General features: G+C 35.0%; 1 protein-coding gene across 3 annotated transcripts in view; it reads right to left on the bottom strand.

Moving 5' to 3' along the window:
• The window catches only part of crb (cell polarity complex component crumbs), a 249974-nt gene that overhangs the window by 200411 nt on the left and 25416 nt on the right, over nt 1–24147 (bottom strand). For 2 of the 3 annotated variants that reach the window (XM_081764729.1, XM_081764731.1), the window contains exon 2: nt 17809–17854. The gene's annotated coding sequence lies outside the window, so the exon portion shown is untranslated. The remainder of the gene's footprint in view (nt 1–17808; nt 17855–24147) is intronic. The other variant, XM_081764730.1, reaches the window with a different exon arrangement.

Here is a 24147-nt window from a genome sequence, read left to right as displayed (position 1 = left end):
GAACAGGTCGTTAGTAATCACTATTACTACCTAAAGCAATAAAACTGAACTGGAACTCAGGAAACTACTTTCCAAACTGTCTTCATTAATCATATTTAGTAAAAAAATAATTAAAAATAATAAAAGTCTCTTCCTTTACGTATCGAATTAATAAAGCAGCCGGTTGATAAGTAAAACATAAAATTTCACGTATTATGTAATGCTAATGAAGTTCGATTTCTTTCCAGTATGATAAAGTGCCTCAAAAGGAAAGCTACAATCTATGAAGAACAGACGAACAACCAAGTAAGAAAAGTACATATCATTAGACTACTAGGAAATGGCGCCTTCCCTTTCCTTAATTTTTTTTCAATAATAGCATCTCATTATACTTGAAGGGTATTAAATAATGTATCATGCAATATTGATTGATACAAACATTGTTTCTTAAATCCTGCTTACCCCACCCCACCCCTCAGTTTCAACGGGAAATTGCTGTCCTCTCTCTATATATATATAAAACAAACATGACGAAAGACATCGACGTTGAACTCTTGGACTCTGTAGAACACACACGTAATACTCACATCACACATGGAATCACATAATATTAGCGGGGAGAGACGAAGCGAAGAATTATCGTCGACTAAATGACATAATTGTACAGAGTAATGCCTACATGTAAGAGCAAATTGGCTCCATAAAAAGGTGGTCGTACAGGTATTAGGAAAATGCAATATCAATTGATCAGAGTGGAGGAAATATTATATCATTTAAAGATGTTTGTTGCTATAGATACACGAATTTATTTATATATTATTCTAGAAAACCAATGTAAATAATTCGGGGAAATTTTATTTACTTTCCTCTCCTTCCCGCTGAAATTAAAATACCGTTAATTTTACAGTAATTATGTGATATCTTCAAATAGATAAAAGATAATTGAAATGTGGAACAAGAACGCCCCAGACAATATCATTTTGCGTGAGGCACCGTTATCACAATTCACCTAGTGGCTTTCCGTTTTCAGCCTTTTAGAAACGCGAAAATAAATGCCGATTTTCAAAATGGCTCGAAATCGAAAGCAGATAAGTGAGTCGTGATAACGGTATCTCATGTAAAATGATATTCTCTAGGGCGCTCTTTTTCTACATTTCGATTATCTTTTATCTATTTGAAGATATCATATAATTCCTGTAAAATTAACGGAATTTTAATTTCGTCGGGATAAAGCCTCTTAAAGTGCTTTGAAAGCTAGAAACAAATTGACAGCTCAGAAACACGTGCAGATTTGTTTCGAAGAAGTGAATCTACGTCACACAAATACTGCGGTCATTGAGTGAGGGTCGAATCATAAATGACATTTTAGCAACAGTGGGTGGAGGGTTACCTTGACAACAGACCTTAACATTCCAATGTTGCCGCTAGTAAACACGTGTTTTCAGAAAAAAAAAGCTGGGTAGTCTTTCGTTTCTTTGTGCGTGGAAGTGATTTTTAGATCCAGTTTATTTGTCAACCCTCGCCACCCCTCCCCAACATGCTCAAACTGGGACAACAAATATGTCCTTTCATCCATGCAAACAAACTATAATACTTAGAGATTTTCCTTTTCGTTAAGACTCACGGGATAGTTCCAGGTGATGGCTCACCGGGATGCGCACGAAGTGGCAACAGTGTACCACGTGCTTTTGCAAACGTCAATTTGTTTCTAGTTTTGAAAACACTTTAGATTTTTTTGAGCGGGCATTTGTCCAATTACTCGGCAGGCCTGTCCATTTCTGCATACATGATCAGTGCATTGATTTCCAGCATCGGTACTCCGCGTCTTGTAGGACGGTGTGCTCTACGCCTTGTTTTACGTAAATTCCCTATTTTCTAATAATGCTGAGTCAATAGCCAAAGTATATGCCAAAACCGGGAATTGAAATAGAGACTACGCACAAATAGGACGAATAATAATAATGCTTATTTATAGTGCTAGGAACAACAATCAGGCAAATACAGCACTTTGTCAAATTCAGAAATTATTGTATAAATGTCTTTAAAATATAAACAAATGACTAAATACAATGTTTGCTTACTTATTATAGCTTTGAATCAATCTTAAATTTACAGCCTGGCCATTCTGATAAGCATTCCAGCTCATTTTTACGATTTCAGAATACAAAACGTGATCCCAGAATATGACAAGTGTCTGAATTCTGGTGATGAATACGCTGAAAAGCAGTGTCACCTGTGCTGAATCTATGGCAAAATATGTTTGAAGTTCACCGTATCCTCTTTGTCCTTCCCACCTTGCGGAAACTTATTTTCCGGATGCACCTCGTAGTTCTTAGCATTCTACTTGTCTTACTATACCAATGTCATATCTCGTCTTGTTTTAACATTAGTAATTTTCAATAAAACTTTTGAACTAAGCAGCGGCGCAAATCTGTTTTCAACATTGGGGGGAAACGGGTAAGACCGTTTTCATAATTTTTTTTTTTTTCTTAAGCGATGTTCAAAATATTTATGAAGTTGAAAAACATTGCCATGGAGGATCAAGGGAGCAGAGTTGTTTTCAACATTCGGAGGTTAGCAGATTTAAGGCTTATTCTGGGAAACATCAATTTCATCTCACTTTCTTTTGTGGCAATCGCACACAAATCATCACATTTCATCCCCCTCAAAAAAAAAAAAAAAAAATAGAATCGGATTATTGAGGGGGCAGTCCCCCAGTTCCAATATTGGAGAGACATGTTCCCCTTATTCCCCTGGGATTTGCGTAATGGATAATCTATTATTTTTAGACTTTGTAATAGTGTCTGATTATGTATCACATATCTATTTTTTTTTAATAAATCAAGTTATAAAAATATTGCCTATTATTTGTAATTAAAAACAGTAAAAGCAAATCTCTGATAAACCACTTTTGTATTCGCTCTACTAAGTTAATAATAATAATAATAATAATAATAATAATAATAATAATAATAATAATAATAATAATAATATGTGAGAAATTACTTAATAAATTTCTGTATACCCTGTACTCAAGGTTCAGTCTGTCCAAATGATAAAAGTAAATCTACTTTTACTGATTTTCTCACAGTAAAAAAATATAATATAGATTTAGAGATCATTCTCGCATACGTTTCCCAATCACACCGTCCTTCTATAACGATCTGTAATAATGAATTTCTACATTACTCGTACTACAATTGTACACAACATAAACAACATCCTCTCTCGATTCACATCCAATCATAAAATTATTTTTCCTCTTCTTTCGAAATCCTTCTCCGTTTGAACATGTCAGTTTTACAGCCTTGCTTGTGACATAGTGTTAAAATTGCCTAACATCATCTCCAGAAGAATAAAGAAATACTACTCGATGATGTCCTCAACTAACAATCCCACAGTTATTATTTCATCGTTGTGGGAATTCTATACTGATATCTCTTATAATACTATCTTGTATCTGTATATAACATGCACTTTTTCTCATCTTTTTCTTCCACTTTTTGGATATAATTGGCATTATCCAAAGAAACTTTAAGTTTTATTAAGCTCAGAAAATGTTAGCAACTGGAGAGAATCTTCACAACAACTTAGAAAACGTACTACGGAAACTTGTAGACTGGTAATGAAATATACAATACATAATTGGTATGCCTATATCTAGATAATCAATTCGTGTTCTCGCCTACAAATCGGAATGTTACAAGAATGTCAAATTCTGCAGCCGGCCATTTTGGCGTTTTCTAGTTTTCTTCAGTCTCGTCAGGTGAATACCTGAATGGTACCTCCAGGCTCTGGATGACTTCCTTCCAAATATTAATTCTCGCCTATCGGTGTTTTAAGTTTCTCAGTGTGAAACAGCCTTCTCGGGGTACATCTAGGATACGTAATATATCAATTAATAAATGTGAATGGTTATTGCGACATTTTAACTTTTGCATCTCGCCTTGCAGTAACTGTAATATTCAAAGAAATTAGTGTTGCCACGAGACGAGACATTTCTCGTGCCTCGTCTCGTCTCGTCTCGTAAACGAGACGAGACACGAGACAGAACCCTCTTAGACGAGACACGAGACGAGACAGACTACTTCTCCCGTTTCGAAAACGAGACGAGACACGAGACGGGACGTCTCGTGAAATGTCTCGTCTCCTCTCGTGTCTCGAAAATGAAAACGCTGGTGGGAATGGCCAAGATTGAAATTGCCAGTGGTCATATAGATTGCAAAAGGAAAATCCCCTTTGTGAGAAAACATGTAAAGCCTTCATAGAAAAGTGTCCTCTGTCTATTGAATGAAACAATCGTGATACATGAGCTTCCAGGAATATCATCCTTAATGTCTTGTCCCCAATTCCCCTTGCTGTAAACTGAGGAATTCTCTTTTTTTTTTATTTCTGGCTGGAATGATGACAAACAAAATCAAAGACAGGGAAGATTTTTACAAGGTCAAGAAACCGAACTACCACCACCATCTATTCAATTTGAAAACTGGGTAAGGTCTACACTTGTCTTTATTCTCTGGTGGCGGTATTCTTTTTGCTATATGAACCGAAAACGGCAATTGAAGTATGTCATCTTGCAACTAAAATTTTGTCTTCTCTCTCTCTCTCTCTCTCACACACACATAAAAACACACTTTTACCATTTTACCAACCGCTCGCTTATTATACAGCAGTCATGTTGTAAAATTCACCTCTTCGTTTGGAAGGCGGGCGAACGGCAAAAGAAGCAAAGATATTATCGACGAACCCTTCAAATTGTTTGCTTTCAGCAAATTTATGATACTAATAATAACACTTTAGGTAAAGAAGTTTTACAGGGGGACCTTTTGTTACGCGGAAATGTTTGATCTGACCAGAGTGCGAAATTGCCCTCTGCTTCGAGAGGAGGGGAATACTTCCCTTTCCTAGTGAATAATATTCATTAGGACCTGAATTATCTTCAGAAATTGTTTCTTACAGGCGCACTAAACCTCTCGAACTTGATAAGTGTAAAGAACATTTGGTATAATATTCATGGAACTCCGTTGAAAGCAGAAAATATCATGAGAATGTTCAAAATTCGAACATTGAAGAATATAATTAACAGAAAAGAAATAGGATACCCAAACCATATTTTTAAACCTGCTATAAAATGTATATCCTATATTTTACTAATTCCTTACTCCCATGAAAGTATCCTGGGGAGGATATTCTCTCCATTTTTTTCAGACTGAAATCCTTTTATCCCGTACGATTTCCCCCCCCCCCCTGACACAGTACAAAAAAACAAATGTTGTTAAAATCCATACACATGACCCTTCCGGGACTCAACCCGGGGCCTTCAAGCCGATGGTCTATCGCCGCAGACCGCTCGGCTTGGTATGAAGATGTACGTTGTATGATTGCGAATAGATCCCGACAATATAAGTAACTTTAATCCAAAATGGCCACCAAAAAATCAACTTTTTTTTTAGCCATTAGCTAATCTGGGTGTACTGTCATGAGTTTGTTACACAAACGGGGCAAGCACCACATAGTAGCACACACCCCGCGGTTATGGGAACAGATTTGAACCATGGAGATGAAGACTGGCCCCAAGCATTCTTTCGTCCGATACGTCGTTCAGCTCCCATTACTATGGCACTTTAAGTAGAGCTTAGTGTGCAGTAACATATAAAATTTCAAATACTTTCCATTACTCAATAAAATTATTTGGTTCCGAGCTTTTTTTTTAAAAAAAAAAAAAATAATAATTGCAACAAATCTATATATGCTAAAATGGAAAGTAGATTTTGGATTGTTATGGGTTAACACTGTGAAACATAAAATGTACACACATATCTATCTCTCTATTTATCTATATATCTTTCCATCTCTCTCTCTCTCTCTCTCTCTGTATATATATATATATATATATATATATATATATATATATATATATACAGACACTATAAAGCAAGTGGGCTGATAGTATACGATAGTGTCGGGGATGATGACACCTTTACATCGAACTTTGCTTGTCGTGTAAACATTATTTAACGTTAGTCTTCATCTTCGACGTACCTATGAGCAATTTACTGTATATTCGTGTATTGAAACTGGCGAAACAAATTTCAATGTTTTAGAATGAAAAAAAAAAAAAAAAAAGATGCCAGGGTCGAGAAGCCTCAGACAACTGACAGCAGAGATATATTATCTTGTAAACTATTTGTCATTGCCTTGTGAGCTTATTTGAATTTATTTTTAAGACCTTTAGGCAACTTTGGCCGAATGGATGATGATGGGAAAATTAGTGGAATGAAGAAAGTGGTAGGATACTAGACAACTTAGAGAAAACACACACATTCGAAAAATGAAATGAAATGACATGAAATCTTTGAGTTTTACGTCCCACGGTTATGCCGGTTGGCTAAAGGAGACAGTGATGATGAGTAATGAATGAAATGGTGGAATGAAGAAAGTGGGAGGAAACGGGAGAACCCCGAGAAAACCCACGCACACGGTGTTTGTCCACCACAAAGTTCACTTGGCGGGGCTGGGATCGAACCCGAGACCCCAAGCACCAGAGGTGAACGCTCTACCACTGAGCCACCGCGGTCCCCACACACATTCAATGTTTGTCCACCACAAAGCTCACATGGCACTAACCGAGATCGAACCGACTACCACATACACCAGAGGTGAAGGCTTCACGGTGTAGCTACCGTGACATTTCTTGTCTTGTCTGTTCTGGGTAATACTTGTAACTTACAAGGAAAGAGAGGGAGATTATATATCGAACTGGAAGATGGTTTATATACCAATCGAAAGCACTAATGAAGCCTATTACAAAACTGTAATAAAAATTTTCCGAATGCATATACTATGCGAGTTATATGGATATACAGAGTGTCCAGATAATCCGTTACCACCCCTTGAAATCGCAAACGATAAGACAGATGCCAAAACTCTAAAACATGTGTTTGATCATTTTAAAAGTACAACGTATCAAAGCAAAAATTCTTGTCACAAGGCCACCCGCAGTGTACTGGGCGGGGTCCAACTCAAAAATTACAAAAGGTAAGGGGGTCAAGTAGCATATCGTTCGAAATTTCTGGGGAATGAAAGAAGACGGAACAAGTCTCAATACTCTAAAATTACCTTGTGCAAAATGGCGGCCGGTCAAACTGTCAGCAAAAACGTCATTGTAAAGTCGATGGCCACCCCCAAAAAAATCCTGAAACGGTGAGGTAGATGTCAAAATAGGAAAACATGTGTGTCATCATTTCAAAAGTACAATGATTGGAAGTAAAAATATTTGTCTCAGGGTCCTCCACAATGTCCCAGGTGGGGTCATGTTCAAATTGTTCAAATGGCAAGGGAGGTCAAGTAGCACATCGTTTAAAGCTGTTATTAAATGAAAGCAGATAGAACAAGTATGGACGCTCTACGATAATACTGTGCAAACATCTTGCATTTTAGTTGTTCTTTCTGTAACCGGGTTTTAGTTTATTTTCACTTTACTTCTTGTACTCAACGGAAAGAAAGGAAATGCCCCTACTGTGAGATTCTCCTCTTTGAGCCCAATAATATCTAAACAAAGAAAAAAAATAATAAAATAAAAGCAAATTAAGACATAAAGAAAAGAAACGACAACATTTGACATCTTTGAGTATAGAACTGACTAGTTAACATATAATGTACTTTCACGAACATAAATAAGTAGAGGTTGGAGCCATCAGAAGTAAAGACTCTTACCTCTACTTAATTATGTTTATGACTGCACAACAGTGGTACTTATGTTCGTTATCTGGTTTATCAATTATAAAATGATTCAAACGAAAGAATTCCTTGCACCAGGAAGAGTAAATACGTACAAATGTCTCAGAATGAAAACCAGTGCCGATTGCAAAATGGAAAGTGAACGTGCTCAGAAAATCGAAATGAAGATGTACATTTTGACCGGCCGCCATTTTACACAGGGTAATTTTAGAGGATCGAGACTTGTTCCGTGTTCTTTTATTTCTCAACAGCTTTATTTGACCATATTTGTCATTTGAAAATTTTGAGTAGGACCCCGTCTGGAACCTTGTGGAGGACCCTGGGACAAACATTTTTACTTTCAATCATTGTACTTTTGAAAAGATGACACACATCTTTTTCTTTTTTGACATCTGTCTTACCGTTTCAGTTTTTTTTCTTTCTTTGGAGGGTGGCCATAGACTCTACAATGACGTTTTTGCTGACAGTTTGACCGGCCGCCATTTTGCACAGGGTAATTTTAGAGAGTTGGGACTTGTTCGTCTTCTTTCATTTCCTAAGAAGTTTCGAACGATATACTACTTGACCCCCTTACCGTTTGTAATTTTTGAGTTGGATCCCGCCTGGGACTCTGCGGGTGGCTCTGGGACAACAATGTTTGCTTTGATACATTGTACTTTTATAATGATCAAAAACGTGTTTTCCAGTTTTAGCATTTGTCTCATCGTTTGCGATTTCAAGGGGTGGAAACGGATTTCTGGACACCCTGTATATTCATATAACTCGCACAGTATATGCATTCGGAAAAATTTTATTACAGTTTTGTAATAGGCGTCATTAGTGCTTTCGATTGGTATATAAACCATCTTCCACTTCGATATATAAGCTCCCTCTCTTCCCTTGTTAGTTGTATCTTGATTAGCATGGTGCAGCCTGCTACATTTTACTTTCGTTCCCATAGTATGCTGCTATATTTTTACGAGACAAGACGAGACAAAACGAGACAAACGAGACGAGACGAGACGGGACAGAACCTCTCGAGACGAGACATGCTTTGCACGAGACGAGACGAGACAGCCTGAAGTCTCGTCTCGTCTCGTCTCGTGGCAACACTAAAAGAAATGTTAAGGTCTATAAGCGAAAATACAGCATATCGTTACCAAATAGTAACACTGCGTTGACAACTACTTCGCAAGGAAATAATATTGCATACACTTTACAGTAATAATAAAATATGTCTAGTTCTTATATGGGACAATTATAACCTAGAGGTGTTCCTTCAATAATCCATTTAATGATTTTGCCAATGAACTAACTTATTAGCGAAGATTAAAACGACAATCACGCATTTTAAAAATCATACACAGAGTTCCTGAACCTTGCAGTCCGTCTACTACTTGTTTTAATATGCAATATAGGCTAGTATATATGTTAAATCTAGTCATCAGGAAATTTTGGACTATGAATCTGGAAATTGTAACCTGAATTTTCCAACAAAAAAGGATGCTACTACGTAACTGGAATCGAAAAGCGCTATTCTTGATTGATTATCCTTCAGGATATACTAGTCTCCAATACCGGATTATAGTGCACGGTTGCATAATATGTGATTATTGAACATGCATTTACAGAAAAGGGATTCTCGAAAACGAAAAAATCTCAAAATACCATAAATGTAATTTTGGATGTTCGTTTGGGGTCCTGACGGTCACATCATTCGACAATATATTCATTTCACAGATTCTTCCATCATCATACACTTTCCCCTAAAAGGGGGTAACTCTGGGATGTTACAGTAATGATTTTTTAAATAGCATAAAACTACATAGAATACTGACGAGACGAAACCCAAATTACTTCTATTCTTTTTAATTTGATGATGTGTTATGTGCACACAAACGCCAACACCGTTAATTGTTGCTTTCTGCAGCACCGAAGTTCACTACTTTGCTAATTAAAGACCCCAAGTGTTTACAGTGCTGGGTCTACACCAAAACTTTTGTGCCTCTACCAAAAATCTATTTCGGCGACCACGTCCAAGAAAAAAATAAACGTGATAGTCATTTCAGCTACAGAGGACGTCAAGGTGTTGCAATTTGCAATTCTCTATTATTATTATTATTTAGTAGTAGTAGTAGTAGTAGTATACTGCACCAATTTAACAATATGACAACAAAGTGATATATTTTTGACTGGATGGCGTGGAACTTTAAGACTGATTTCCTTTTTTTTTTTTTTTTTTTTTTAAACGATGACTACGTCTCTGAAACTAAATTTTAAGACACTGGCTGTTTCCATTTGAATCTTGATTTTAAAAATTATTTTCAATTTGGGGAAATTATCTATTTTAACATTTTGAATAGTGACTTAATCTGAAGTTATAATTCATTACTACGGCGCACAGACGAGACGTTTTCCGTTAATTATTAGGGTCATTACTTTACATTTTAACACCAGCTAGGTCATGTATTGATATTTTACAAATTGTATTTTTTACCTAAAAGCTGTTCGCATAGAAGAACGAATAGACATGACAAGAAGAATGAAGACATAATCGTTTCCGTAGGAAACTCTTCATTTATGTCGTAACCTTAGCACGTGAAGTCTTGAAACAGAAATTAGCTTCCTTTCTATTTTGAGTATACATAAATTGTTATACAGGAAATTCTAATCACTCGCCGTAACATGGTATGCACTTAATACAGTTCTGTAGCTGGAGAAATATTAGTTTCAATCGTAAATGGATTTCTTGCTTTATATGTAAGAAAATTTCTCCGATCATAAAATTGAACCAATAAAACGTGTATCAAATTAATGACTGAATTTTCTTATATATTAATTTTCGCATTCTTTATATTTATATATCAAGTATAAGTTTATTACTTTCTACAACCAAAACAAAGAAATAAAACTTAACCTTCAGCTTTAAAAAACGTGACGATATCTCTATTATTGAAAGCTCACAACATATCGTCCGTTTGTTTGCAAAGTGTCGTATCTCAGTTTTTCTCATTTTTCAGGAGAGCGATTTGAAATGTTACACCTATTTCACTTTTCTATTACGCTCGTGTTTACCAACAAATATTTATCAATTTTTGACACAATGTAGCCAAAAGTACGTACATTCATTAATACCACATATTCAAATTATATAATATTGTAATATTTAACCATTAAAAAATATGTTATTTGAGATACGTCACTGCAAAAAAAAAAAAAATGTTTGTTTTAAGAATGAGTTGCGTCACTATGCATAGTTCTTGGGATATAAGCATAATTCCAAATTGAAGTTGGAAAATTGTAAATTTGTCCATTTGTTTACATCTAAGTTGCTGTATTTATTTTTGATATGAGTAAGTTATAAAAAAATAGTAAACAAACGATAGAACAAAAGTCATATTTCTCTCATTAATTAATTAAAAATGCTTATGAAATTAATAGTAAAAGAACAAACTAATAAGGCTTATGACCTTTCAGCTAAAAAGGAACCAATTTGGTATGAAATTAATATTACAAATTAACACTACTAAGTAAATATGAAACTGTATGAAAGAAGAATAAAATTCAAGACAGCGTCTAAATAATGAAATTAAAGTTACTAAACTAGAGTATAATAGTATTCTTTTAAGTAAACATGAGTATAACTGAAATGAGTACAGTTAATAGCACCTCCACACAATACTGAAAATTACTGAACCATGTCCATAAAGTAATTGGCAAAAAACAGTCCTAAACTTAACAAAACTACAAAAAGACAGAAAGCCGTTTTTGTTTGAAACCGTCCTAATGGTCGAGGTGCAAGTAAAATTGCTGGTTCTCAGACATTCGTATGACAGGCGTAGGTCCGTTGCACAATGTCTCCATATTTGTCATGGGCGACTTAAAATCCGACGAGTTTTCAGACCTTAAAATCTTCTACGTTGTACTGGAGTTCCTGTAGATGGCCTATTTTGTAAGAAAATACTTGTCAGCAGTGACATAACTAAAGGGGAAGGGCAAAGGGGGTTTGTGCCACGGGCACTGGATTGGGGGGCGCAAAACTGGGCAAATATTAATTTTTCCCTATAAGGCAAGAGAAGAAGTTTTAGCAAACTAAAGTTCATTTAAAAAAAAAAAAAAAAAAAAAGTACCTCAGAAACTTAACAGGACAACAACGACTCACCAACCTTAGGATCATATCCATAGACCACAAGTTAGTTTCGAAGCTACTTTTTGAGGAAATTGTAAAAACTTCTGCAGCCAAAGAGCATATTACTTGAGACAACAGCTTGACTGTTATTTAAAATTAAATATTCTATTCTCAAGCAACAGAGTGTTGATTAATTCTACACATGTGCACATCCCGATATAATTCCAGAAACATTGTGGCTTGCAGTTACTATGATAAGACTATAAGAATGCGTCACGCATGCTACTCTCAGATCATTTGGCAATCAAACACTAATTAGTTTGGTGTTTTAACTTGTACCAACCATTAAATTAGGCCCAAGCTTTACCACTTGAAGAAAATATGGAATAGGAGAATTTCTGTGTGATGCCAATATCATGTATAGTTGAGGAGCGTTTTGGTTTGGTTGATCAGAGGGGGGCGCTAAGGCGAGTTCTTGGCCCGGACGATAACTAGCCTGGTTACGATGCTGGTTGTCGGTGACCTCTTCAAAACTCATACTTCCATCATGTTCTTCCAGTTTACGTCTTTTGTATTACTTCCCTCTGATTCTCGAATTTGTAGAATTCTAAGTTCTTTGGAGAGCTGCCTGAAGTTGACGAAGTTACTATGCTGTAGTTCCACTACCTTAAAAGACTACTTTCTACGAGCCAGCTTGATCACAGGGACCAATTGTGAAGGTACATAAATATTTCCTGCTTACTTAAACAACATATTAAATTACACACTAAAGTGAACATACACACACACTAATAGAAAGTCATTTAAGATACGACTCTGTGTGAACAATAGAAACTTACCTTAATTTCTCTTGCAAACTGTCGCATCTTGAGTTACGGCAGTTTGAGAAAAATTTAATTCTCTACAATTGAGATACGACAAACATCAAACTGCTTATTCCACAGTTATATTTAGGAATTTTGATACGGCTATTAAAGAGAATTATAGATCTCCTAAACGGGAATTCGGGGCTGGTCTTAACTCAAAAATAGATTTTTTGTGATACGACACTTTGCAAACAAAGGGACGATATATGATATTTCTAATTCAATATTTACATTCAAACAAAGAGGTTATTATGAGTCCTTCTAGTTGCTTTATTTTCCAATTACTTAGAATTGAGGTTGACTTTTAGTACTTATACTGTTTCAATCAACTATCATCATTGGAAAAATTCCAAATTAAAAATTGTGTGTTTGTGATTTTCGCTTTAAGTTCTTAAGCAAAATCCAAGTTACGAAGAACAGGGCCTCCTATTAAACAGAATCTTAACCACTACTCGAGAAATAATCCTACTCTAAAAAATGAAAGTAGGTTATTCATGTGCCAAGAGTTAGTATAGAGTAAGAAATTATTATGTACCAATTACTGAACGAATATTTTATGAATCATGTTCATTTAACCATCGTATAATAGGAATATGGGGGATACTGTAGCTTAGTGCTAAAATGCTCAGCTCTGGTGCGAGAGTACCCTGGTTTGATCCCTAGCTTACAGGGCATAAATATGGGACGTAAAACTAAATATTTTATTTCGATAAGAGTGTGAAAATTATTTTTACAGCTGTAGTCAACTCAAGTACCCTTTCAAGTAGTTTCAAATTAATGCGTTTTTATAACATGTTTTCTTTTACCTTCCTTATATTAGGGAATCCACCTTGCCCGTGAACGAAAAATATTATATCCCTAGGGGAAAATGCATTCTAGGAATCTTCTCTTCTTCTTGTTCACTTCAACCATAAATTGGTGGGCAACATGGAAATTTTAAAACTTCTCTCTCCCTTGGGAGAGCTGTTTTATACTTCGATAAGGTCTCTTCTTCGTAACTGCATCTAAATATTCTGTCCTTAATCTTCCTCTTCCTGGTGTATCTTTTGCCTTTCCATCTATCAGCACGTTCATCCAATCAAAGTGCCGAGCAAGATGGCCAAGCATGCTGTTCCTTCTTTTCTTCTATTATCTTCATGATCTGTCGTCCTTCATTAGTTTCCTTTAGTATGTCTTCATTCCTTTTCCTTTCGGTTCATATGCGCAGTATTCTGCGCCAATTCCAGGAATATATATATATTTAAGAAAAAGTGCGCACAATTAAGAAGATATTGCAGTTAATAATATGGATCAAACCTTGGATTTAATTTATTCATTTATACATACTGTATTTCTGGTCATTACCAGCATCTTGAACTTAAGCTCGTTACGTATTAAGGAATGACACCATCGGCAAATGCATTATCTGGGGAAGGGGGAAAGAAGTTAGGAAAAACCTGACTGAGGCCTGTATGCAAGGTACCATCCCGGTATTTGCCTGGCGTGAATGAGGAAACCTAGGAAAAACCTCACTCAGGATCGCTGTTACATCTTTTCGATAGTGTGTCTCCACCCAGAATCGAACCCGTGACCGATAGCACCAGAGACGAGAGGATCAAATCTTGAAGATGTCTGATACTAGTATGGATAGAAATATTGGTAGTTTGAATTCGATTTCAAATTGTGAACACCATGTGATTGTATTTTCTCGGGGTTTTCCCGTTTTCTCCCATTATCTTTATATCACGAATTATTTCATTATAATTTGTCTCTAATTATCATTGCTTTTTGATTTCATTGGTTAGAAACATGAGTTCATGACCAATACCCGCTTGGTTATATGAGATGTAGACGTAGAGTTTAGAGTAAAATTCAAACAACCCTAAGCGAAATTCGAACTCGTGTAGAGCTAATCTCTGCGAAATTAAAATACCGCTAATTTTAAAATATTTATGTGATATCTTCAAATAGATAAAAGATAATCGAAATGTGGAACAACAGTGCACTAGACAATATTATTTTACATGAGGTACTGTTACCACGAGCCACCCAGTAACTTTCAGTTTGCAGCCATTTAGAAACGCCACAATAAATGCCGATTTTCTAAATGGCTGGAAATCGAAAGCAGATAAGTGAGTCGTAACGGTATCTCATGTAAAATAATCTTGTCTAGGGAGCTCTTTTTCCACTTTTTGATTATCTTTTATCTATTTGAAGATATCACATAAATACTGTAAAATTAGCGGTATTTTAATTTCGCCGTGATGAAAACTCTTAATATTTAGCTACGAGGGAAGTCTCACAATTCTCCTTTAGACCATTGTAGGGTCACGACTATAAAGAGTTAATCTTTCTCTTTCTCACTCCGATAATTATTACTCTCAAACTTACTCGGTATTATTTACGTAGTACAATACTTATTAGGAATGAACTAATGAATCAATGGAAGTGACATTATTTTTCATGGTTATCGAGAAACTAAAGACATATTTATCACAAACTGTAGCTAAGTTTCAAAAAATCAAACAGATTCGAATATGATTGTTATCTTAAATAATGTTTGGTACTCAGTGCTGTATTAACGACAAAATTGTTAATACCAAAGGAACAAATGTATTCTTTACAGGTGACATCCAGCTAGACAGAGAACTAATATGTTAGAAATCGAGTGCTTAATAATATAATTATGATAGATCAAACAAAAACGTTGACAACTTAAAAAGCAGACATGTCAAGAAATCTATGCAGAAGATTGTCAACGTAGACAAGCGACAATAACATGAAGGTTATCATCCGACATCAGTGGTTTGTCCTTCCTTGTCTTCTGCTTCCGCTTTGTGTATTCTTTCTTCTCAGCAAAGTTAACATAAACTTCTCATGGATCAACCAAAATTTAATATATATAAATTTCACTGTCGAAGACATGACATAGAAATTGGAGACAAAAGACAGAAGAAAAATACAACATCGTTTTTACTTACATAGCAAGATGAAATAACTAACATAAGATGATTCATCAGCATTTCAGTATCCATAATTTCTATAGTTGCCGACGACACAACAGTTCGAGCTGTCTCGTGTAGAAAATACGTAGTTGTAAAAGTGATGTCTCGTCTCGGAAAGTGTTTGTTTCTATTGGAAAAGCTTTGTTTCGTATCTCGTCACAAAAATTCTGTCAGTGTCAGGATAGTATTTTTTTTTTAAATTGTAATTGCAGTTATAATACATAGAAAGATGACGCTAAAGTATAAAAGTTATCTTGTTACTTTGGAGCTGCTAAGTTTACTCAACTAATAACTAACTAACTCTATGGCCTATGGAACCCGGAGGTTCAATGCCGCGTTCAGAAAAGCTCTCCACTGACTTCTATCCTTAGCTAACTCCATCCAGTTTCTACTTTGTATTCCTATCTCTGCGAGATATATCTTAATATTGTCCTCCCATCTGCGCCTAGGTCTTCCTAATGGTCGTTTTCCCATTGGTCTTCCAGTCAAGACTTTGAAAGCGTTTCTACTTTCTTCCATTTTAGCTACATGACCCGCCCACCTAAGCCTCCTAAGACTCAACTAATATTCTCCATTATTCTCCATTTTGCTAATTGGACAACAGAGACGTATTTTTTTTTTTTTAAGCAACTTAGGAATAAACGCTATTCATCGAGAAAATACAGTATAATACCTCTACAGTAAAGTAACAGAGAAAACTACTTCTCAAGTGTCTACTACCTAATATATGTGAAACAACTAGAATTTGAATGGGAGTTATCTCATGAAAGACTGTACAACGAATGTAATCGTTCGTATTATATTATAAACGGCTAGAAACATACAATGTTGCTCCCATCAGAAATGTAATTCCATATTCAATCAAAATTATAGTTCTTGCCATCCTTTTCTTTAGAACTCTTACTTCCACTAAAGCATAGAGGAATATTTTGCTGTGACTAAAACAAGGGCATTTCTTCTTCTCTCTCATAGGTACTGAGCAGTTTGTAGAACAAATATCACATAATTGGAGCTTCGTATCAGGGACTTAACTTTAATAACTCTGTAACTAACACACCCTGATAAACGGAATAATACTTTTCTTATTGTCATATGAAGCGTGAAACACTTAGTACTGTTTTTATCTTTTAGTTTAATATTCTGTCCTACGAATATGCACTGAAGCTAAAGGAGACAGTGATGATGAGATGAGTGATAATGGTGGAATGAACGAACTGGGAGGAAACGAAAAAACACATGCGTGCAGTGTTTGTCCACTTACCACTCTCACCTGCAGAATTGCATAGGCGTTCATCTTTCAATTTCTTTGAAGGAGGTAGTGAGCAGCTTTGGGTACAATTTTTTGTAACTTAGAGATGATTGTGATGTAGTGTAAAATAAATCAATCTAATCAAAATTTGTCCACTATTACCACGATGGAGGGAGGGGCGGGGTGAGACTCAATGCTATACATAGATATCCTTATGATCCTCACTACTGAACAGAAAAGAAACCGTAATACAAGTGTTAGATTCTCGTCGAGATAAAGTCCTATACAATACATGACATGATTATTTTTATAGCATTACGGTGCAGAATTTTGAGGAAAGAAAAATTTAGGTTACATTTTTGCTGTTTTTCCGTTTACACTACGTGATTGGGATTTTACCCATTACTGTTCATCTTCTATCAAACTTTTACCTTGATATTTCAACACAGCAGGGACTCATTCTCGTATAGGAAAGGTATACAAATACATACCAAACAATTTCTATCTTACAAAATTTGATGACATTTTAAAATGCGTTTCTGAACTATTATCATGGTAAAATCCAAATGAATTCTAAAACACGATGTACACGAGTAAAAGGATGAAAATGGAGTCTTCTATATATCCTTGTCTGATGATACTTCTGTATATCCTTGTTGTTAGAAAGAAAATTCTGCCAAACCTGCTCATGTATAGACCTGAGTAGACTTCGAACTCATACGTCCTTGATCTACAGATTTTTAACAGTATAAATACAACACGTAAAAGCAGGGTGTAAAAATTTTAAGTTTGGAATATATAGACCACTTGAATCCTTCCAAATTAAAAAAAAAAATCGAGTATTTATATACTACGTATATAGAAAAAGAAGTGGCTCCTTACCTATCAATATCCTTAACTGTCGCATAGCTGCACTATTGTCAAACTGCTAAAAGAAAAAAAGAAAAAAATAAATTATACGAAATGTCAAGATCGACATCAAACTAAATTCAAATCTAATCATGTATTACGTGTATTATGACTGCAACAAAGTTAAGGAGGGTAATGTTTAATATTCTAATAACAGTTTGTTTAATAAACGTCGAGAAGTTAGTCATACTCTCAGCAATCACAGCGAGCGTCAAGTACGATGGGGTATCCAAAAGTTTTAATTATCATAAAGAAGTTATACAGATATTTACATGAAACTTTCTTTGTGCATAATCAGTATCATTTCTATGCATACTTGTGCAAATATCAAATGCGTGTCTAAAGTATTTTTCTTTCCACAGCCTGTAGAAGACTTTAACATGATGAACAAAACTGAAGCCCGAAGAGCTTCCATTTGAAGGGCAACAACGCACGCCAAATCTACGATGAATTGAAAGCTATCTATAGGGATGAAAGTCCATTATATGACACGGTTGTGAAGTGGAAGCAGAACTTTCAAAGTGGTCACATGTCCCTCACAGACGAGCGCGAGGGGAAGACCCTCAATTAAGGACGATGTTGCCATGGTGAAGAAAGTGGAGGCCGTTATCCCCGAAGACAGAAGATCGACCATGGAAATAGTGATGGCGGAGACTGGACTAAGTTACGGAAGTGCATAGAGGATTATTCATGAGGAACTACACAAGAATAAGGTGTCTGCATGATGGATTCCTTGCTTGTTGACACCTCTTCAGAAGCAAAGTCGCCACGACCCCCGTTTAGGCTATGCACTTTTGGCGCATCCAACTTATTCGCCTGATCTTGCGCCAAGAGATTTCTTCCTCTTTCTCATGACAAAGAGGATGTCATTTTCGAAGTGGAACAGTGGCTTTTGAGCAAATCGGAGGACTTCTACAAAGAGGGCTTGAATAAGGTGAAGAAACGCTGGGAAACATGTGTGATTCTGCACGGAAACTATGTGGAGAAGAACTAAGTTTGACCAATTACAGTGGGTCTTGTATGTTTATTTTTCTTTTATGGTGATAATTAAAACTTTTGGATACCCCCTCCTATAACTCAATACTGTAGACAGTAGAAAATATCTTATGAAGGCAATAAAATATTACCAAAACTAAAATTCCTCTGTCTCTCCGTTTTTTCCCATGTATGTAGGGGCCTTGTTTTTGATGATACTTCACCATAAAATCTGTCAAAGAATTTTTCCCTTGTTAGATTTTTTCCCTAATCCCATTCTTTACCATATCGTCCATTTCCTTCTTGATCTCCTTCTCCCTTCCTCCCATTTACTTCCATTGCCGTCATACAGGTTATTAATATACATGTGTTTCCTTTGGTCAGTTTATTTAATTTCTGTTTAAGTTTCAAGACCAGAATGACCACTATTCTGAAAAATATCGAATATTGAAGTATCGAAAACTATTGAATCATTTGGATATCGAAAATTATTGTGGATATCGAATATTATTGAAATACAGTGAAACCTCTCAATAACGGACATCAATGGGACATGAATCTTTGTCCGTTAATGAGAGGTGTCCGTTACAGGGAGGTTACAGAAATTTAGTTTCTCATAACGGTAATTGTATGCAGTAATATATAGTAAATACATTAGTATGAGCGTAAATACGTAAAATTCAATATGAAAATACTCTATTTAGTACGTATTTGAATTACCGGGAGGGATGAAGGAGAAATTCATTTCTGTTAAGTAATGTTATTGCTGGGGGATGTGTTAATATATTCGTATACTGCAAAAGATAATGCATGTATGGTAATTTTCTTAAGTATATGTTATCACTCTGTAAAAAAAAAAAAAATCCATTAATTTACATACCTCCTATACTAAAAGCAAAAATAGCTTAATAAGAGCATGCAATATTATTATTAAATACTGAAAATGTGGACAACAAACTCACCAGCTGTGATTTTCTTGGGAAAAATCTATGAAATTGTCGGGAAAGATGCAAGGTCTAGAGGAAAAAGGACTAAATTTGTTAGGAAAAGGAAGACCTTTCGCGTAGAATTCTTGGCCATACGACTGACCCTGCATGAGTGTTTTTGATTATTAAAGTTTTTCTAGGATTTCCACCAGAAAGCAGTTTATTGCGTGCAAGAAAGAAAGAATTTCGAGTTCAGCTTGAAGCTGTTCTGTTTGATGGTTCACCAGGTAGATACGCTTGTGAGGAATAATATATCGCAGAACCGAGAATAGTTCCTGTCCGTTATGAAGAGGTTATTAAAACATCTGGGGGGGAAAGGACTGTCCGCGTCCGTATCTGAGAGTGTCCGTAAAAGGGAGGGGTTTGTTTCATAAGAAAACATATATTTTTGCCGGGACAAAAAAATCTGTCCGTATTATAGAGGTGTCCGTTATTGGGAGGTGTCCGTTAAGGGAGGTTTCACTGTATTAATATATCGATAGCGATACAGTTTTACTTATCACGATTTTGCTTCCATGTTAACCTGTATATTCATATTTCAGGTAACTTCGGTATTGAAGAAAGGGAAAGTTCCTCCCTCCCTGCAAATAAACACTACATGCGATCAACCACGAGACTGATAACTCATCTGGAAAGAGAAAAAGAATAATTTATATTCCTGTAATTAACAGTGGCCATCTCAGAAGCAAATAAAGGTTTTTACGTATCCCACCGCTTCCTGTCCTTTCGACACCATGACAAGTGCATCGTTCGTCACAGTTCGCAACCCTCAGACAAAACTCCACCCGAAACTATTAAAACGTTCGCTTCAATCTTTTCTTAAGAAAACCTGAACACAGTCTACAAGAAACTATCAAAGAAACACCCAACACAAAACACGATAAAAATATTGGGTTAAAAGAAGAAGAAAAAAAAAGATTTGCAATAATGTGACGTCATATCCTGCTCGTCCAAATTGTGTACAATAAAAGGGTTACCGGTAAGGTTTTCTTATTCCGAACAAATGCAAATTTAAAAAGAGAGACAAAGACCGAGAGAAACAAAAAAAAGTCAATTTCGCTAGTAGAAGCTAAAGTGTTTTTTTTTTATTATTTATTTATTTATTTAAGTTCAGCGACCCTTTTGAGGATAGAGGCAACATGAGACATGAACCTACAGTTTTAAAGGGAATACGAACACTAAGTTCGATGCCTTCCTAATGAGAAACGAACTTAGGACCATTCCAGTTTTCTACCAAGATTTCCCCCCAGTTTATCCATTTTAGTACATAATCGGTCAGATACCAGTACATACGAAAGAATTGTCATACAACATTGAGAAATCAGAGTACTATTCACTAGCGTATGCTGAATTTAATCAAGAGAGGAGTTCACGCTCCTAAATTCATATCGTTTCAAGAATGTTGTATACATATTGTAATACGTAAATGCTTACAAGTTACTAAACTGTTCGCATTTTTCCTATTCAGTACATAAATTAAAAATGAAAAGCTTTTCCAGATGAATAAAAACCGTCAACTGGTTCAGACTGGCACTAAATGACGCATTTTAACGCCATAGAAATTGTTTCTGTTGAAACTACGCATGGTTATTCTGTTCATCCCGATGCGACCTATCATTCATATATCAAAAGATCCAATATATTTCAGGCAAAAATTTTCTTATAGGCCTTATATCTAGAGAACTACATACAATGCAGCCAAAATCAAACTATCACTTAACTCAATATATAATGTGTTTATTCCGTAAAAAAAAAAATACGATAACTCGATTTAGGGGCGTTCAAAAATTCTGTGGCCCCTAATCCAAAAATGGAATAAAAAAATCCAATATATTTCAATCAAAATTTTTTTCTTGTACGCCTTATATCTGGAGAATACATTCAATGTAGCCAAACCCAAGCTATCACTTAACTCAGTATGATGTGCTTATTCTGCAAGAAATACAAAAACTCGATTTAGGGGCCATTCATAAATTTTGTGGCCCCCTGATCCAAAAACTATTTGCCAAGATCGCAATCTTTTGATGCATTTTTTTAATCATTCCTAAAATTCTTGTATCTTTGAATAATATCATAGTAAAAGAAAGATTAGATTTTAAAGACTAGATCATAATTATGGGCTATATCTCTTTAACCTTACCACGTACTGTCATCTTGTTTATGAGGATATACTTCAGTATTTGTCTCATCTTAGTAGAGAAAGTCGTTTTCATTCAGCATCAATTTTTAAGTTTGCCATTTAAAAAAAAATCTCAAAAACTACGCATAAGCTTTCAAACTGAGCATATAATTTTGTTCCACTCAGTAAGATCTATTGATTCTCTGACTTCGGGCAATTTTCTTTCCATCAATCGCTAATAATTTTGTAATTTTCAAAAATAGTATCTTGTTCAAGGGGGAATTTTAAAAAACCGGGACTCCCCTTGTGTACATCAATGATACTCAGGGGTGCAGCCATAGGGGTCAACCCGACCCGAACCTCCCCCAAAACTTCGTAACTTGACATATATTTGTACATTTTCTTAATAAAACTATACTTGTTTAGCAAAGAAATACTCGTACTTGATATACAGGGTAGCCCAAAAGTAGGTATACAGTACCGTACTGATCAAGTTGCTTTTTATATCATTTCTTATTGTTATCCATCAGGTAGACTTAGTTTCTTTATTATTTCTTCTTAATGTATTTTTACTTATATCTTAAGCTCGGAACAGCCGAAGCAAATAAACTTATAAGCTAGAATGTTATACTTAACCTACTTTTGGGCCACCTTGTAGACTAAAGATCTCACCTTAACCACCATCTGTATTATTTCTTTTCCGATAAAAAATCTAATTTATCATTTTTTGTGAGAATACAGGTATCAGTACTTGAAAATTACTTATTTTTTATTTTATTATTTCTTTTAAGGCTGCAGAATAACACTCGTTCGATACCACACAGTGTCTTGTATTATTGGACCTTCCCCCAAACCTTGATACTTCTCAACAAAAATTTCTAGGTGCACGCCTGCTGATACCATTTGTATTACACTCATTTTACTGTACACTACTTAAATATTCTTTAATATCAAATTACCTTTTTTTTAATTACACACGAACTGGAACAACAACTTTTCAAATTTCTGTATGACTTGAATATCTTTTTAGTATAATTCAGCAACTTATTGTATATATTTTTGCGGATATCTTAAGATCACTTTTTTTTTCAGTGGAAGTATAGAAGTTTGTCTTCCTCATATGGGGTAAAAAAAAAAAAAAAAAAGATGTACATATATAACCATAAGTATGTAAACTAGACGCTGTTATAAATTGGACATTGAAACACGGGTGCTCAATATACGTTTCACTGTATTAAGGACATTCTGATCATGGATGGAAACACCACACACACTGGCTCTCAATTCTTTATATCAGAATTACCGTGATTAAAAAAAAAAAAAAAAAAAAAAAAAAAAAACACTTCATACTTGTAATACTGTTAACCAAACAAGAACTGACCATTCTTTATAAACTGTTGGATGCGACATTTCTTAGCCCAATCGTACACACTGAAACCGCTATACAGACTACTCAAACGAAACTTTAAAAAAAAAAAAAAAAAATGTCTACAAGATTACATTACGAATTACGTAACCAATCGTGCTCAGCAACTACAATACCAGGATGGTATGAAAAGCTTTATGTGACGTTAATGCAATAACAATGAAAAAAAAATGCCTGCAGATAAACTAAGTATAAGTACAGAAGCATCATGAACAATAAGTCTTTTATTGTTACATCCTGAAATTCATTTCAAGCTACATCTATATAGATGTCTTTCCTATTCATCTCCCAACCTAACCTAACAAAACACAATTGTGGATGACTAAATAACATTCACTAGCAGAACATACACACAGAAAAAAAGATCAGAAATATGTATATTTTTTTAAATCATAATTCACATTGACTTTTTACCATTATACCATGTTAAGTCTTTCAATAAAGAAATTAACTCTTTTAATGTTTGACTGTTCTTTACTTAGAATAGCCGATTTAAAAAAATAAGAACAATGATTTATATAAAATGCACTAAAAAGGATATAATTTTTGATAAAATAAAATGAAGACACGGAACTAAGATTCTTCCTAAGATTGAGGACTAATGCTTAATGAAATACACTAAAAAGGATAACACACACACACACACACACACACATATATATATATATATATATATATATATATATATATATATATATATATATATATATATATATATATATATATATATATATAACGCACTAAAAACATTAGCCCTAATCTTAGGAAGAACGCTAGTGCTTTTAATTTGCTAAAATTAAAGGAAA

The sequence above is a fragment of the Thermobia domestica genome, chromosome 7 (genome assembly GCF_964235325.1).
Source record: "Thermobia domestica chromosome 7, izTheDome1.hap1.1, whole genome shotgun sequence".
NCBI lineage: Eukaryota > Metazoa > Arthropoda > Insecta > Zygentoma > Lepismatidae > Thermobia > Thermobia domestica.
This window is presented reverse-complemented; position numbering and strand designations above follow the sequence as displayed.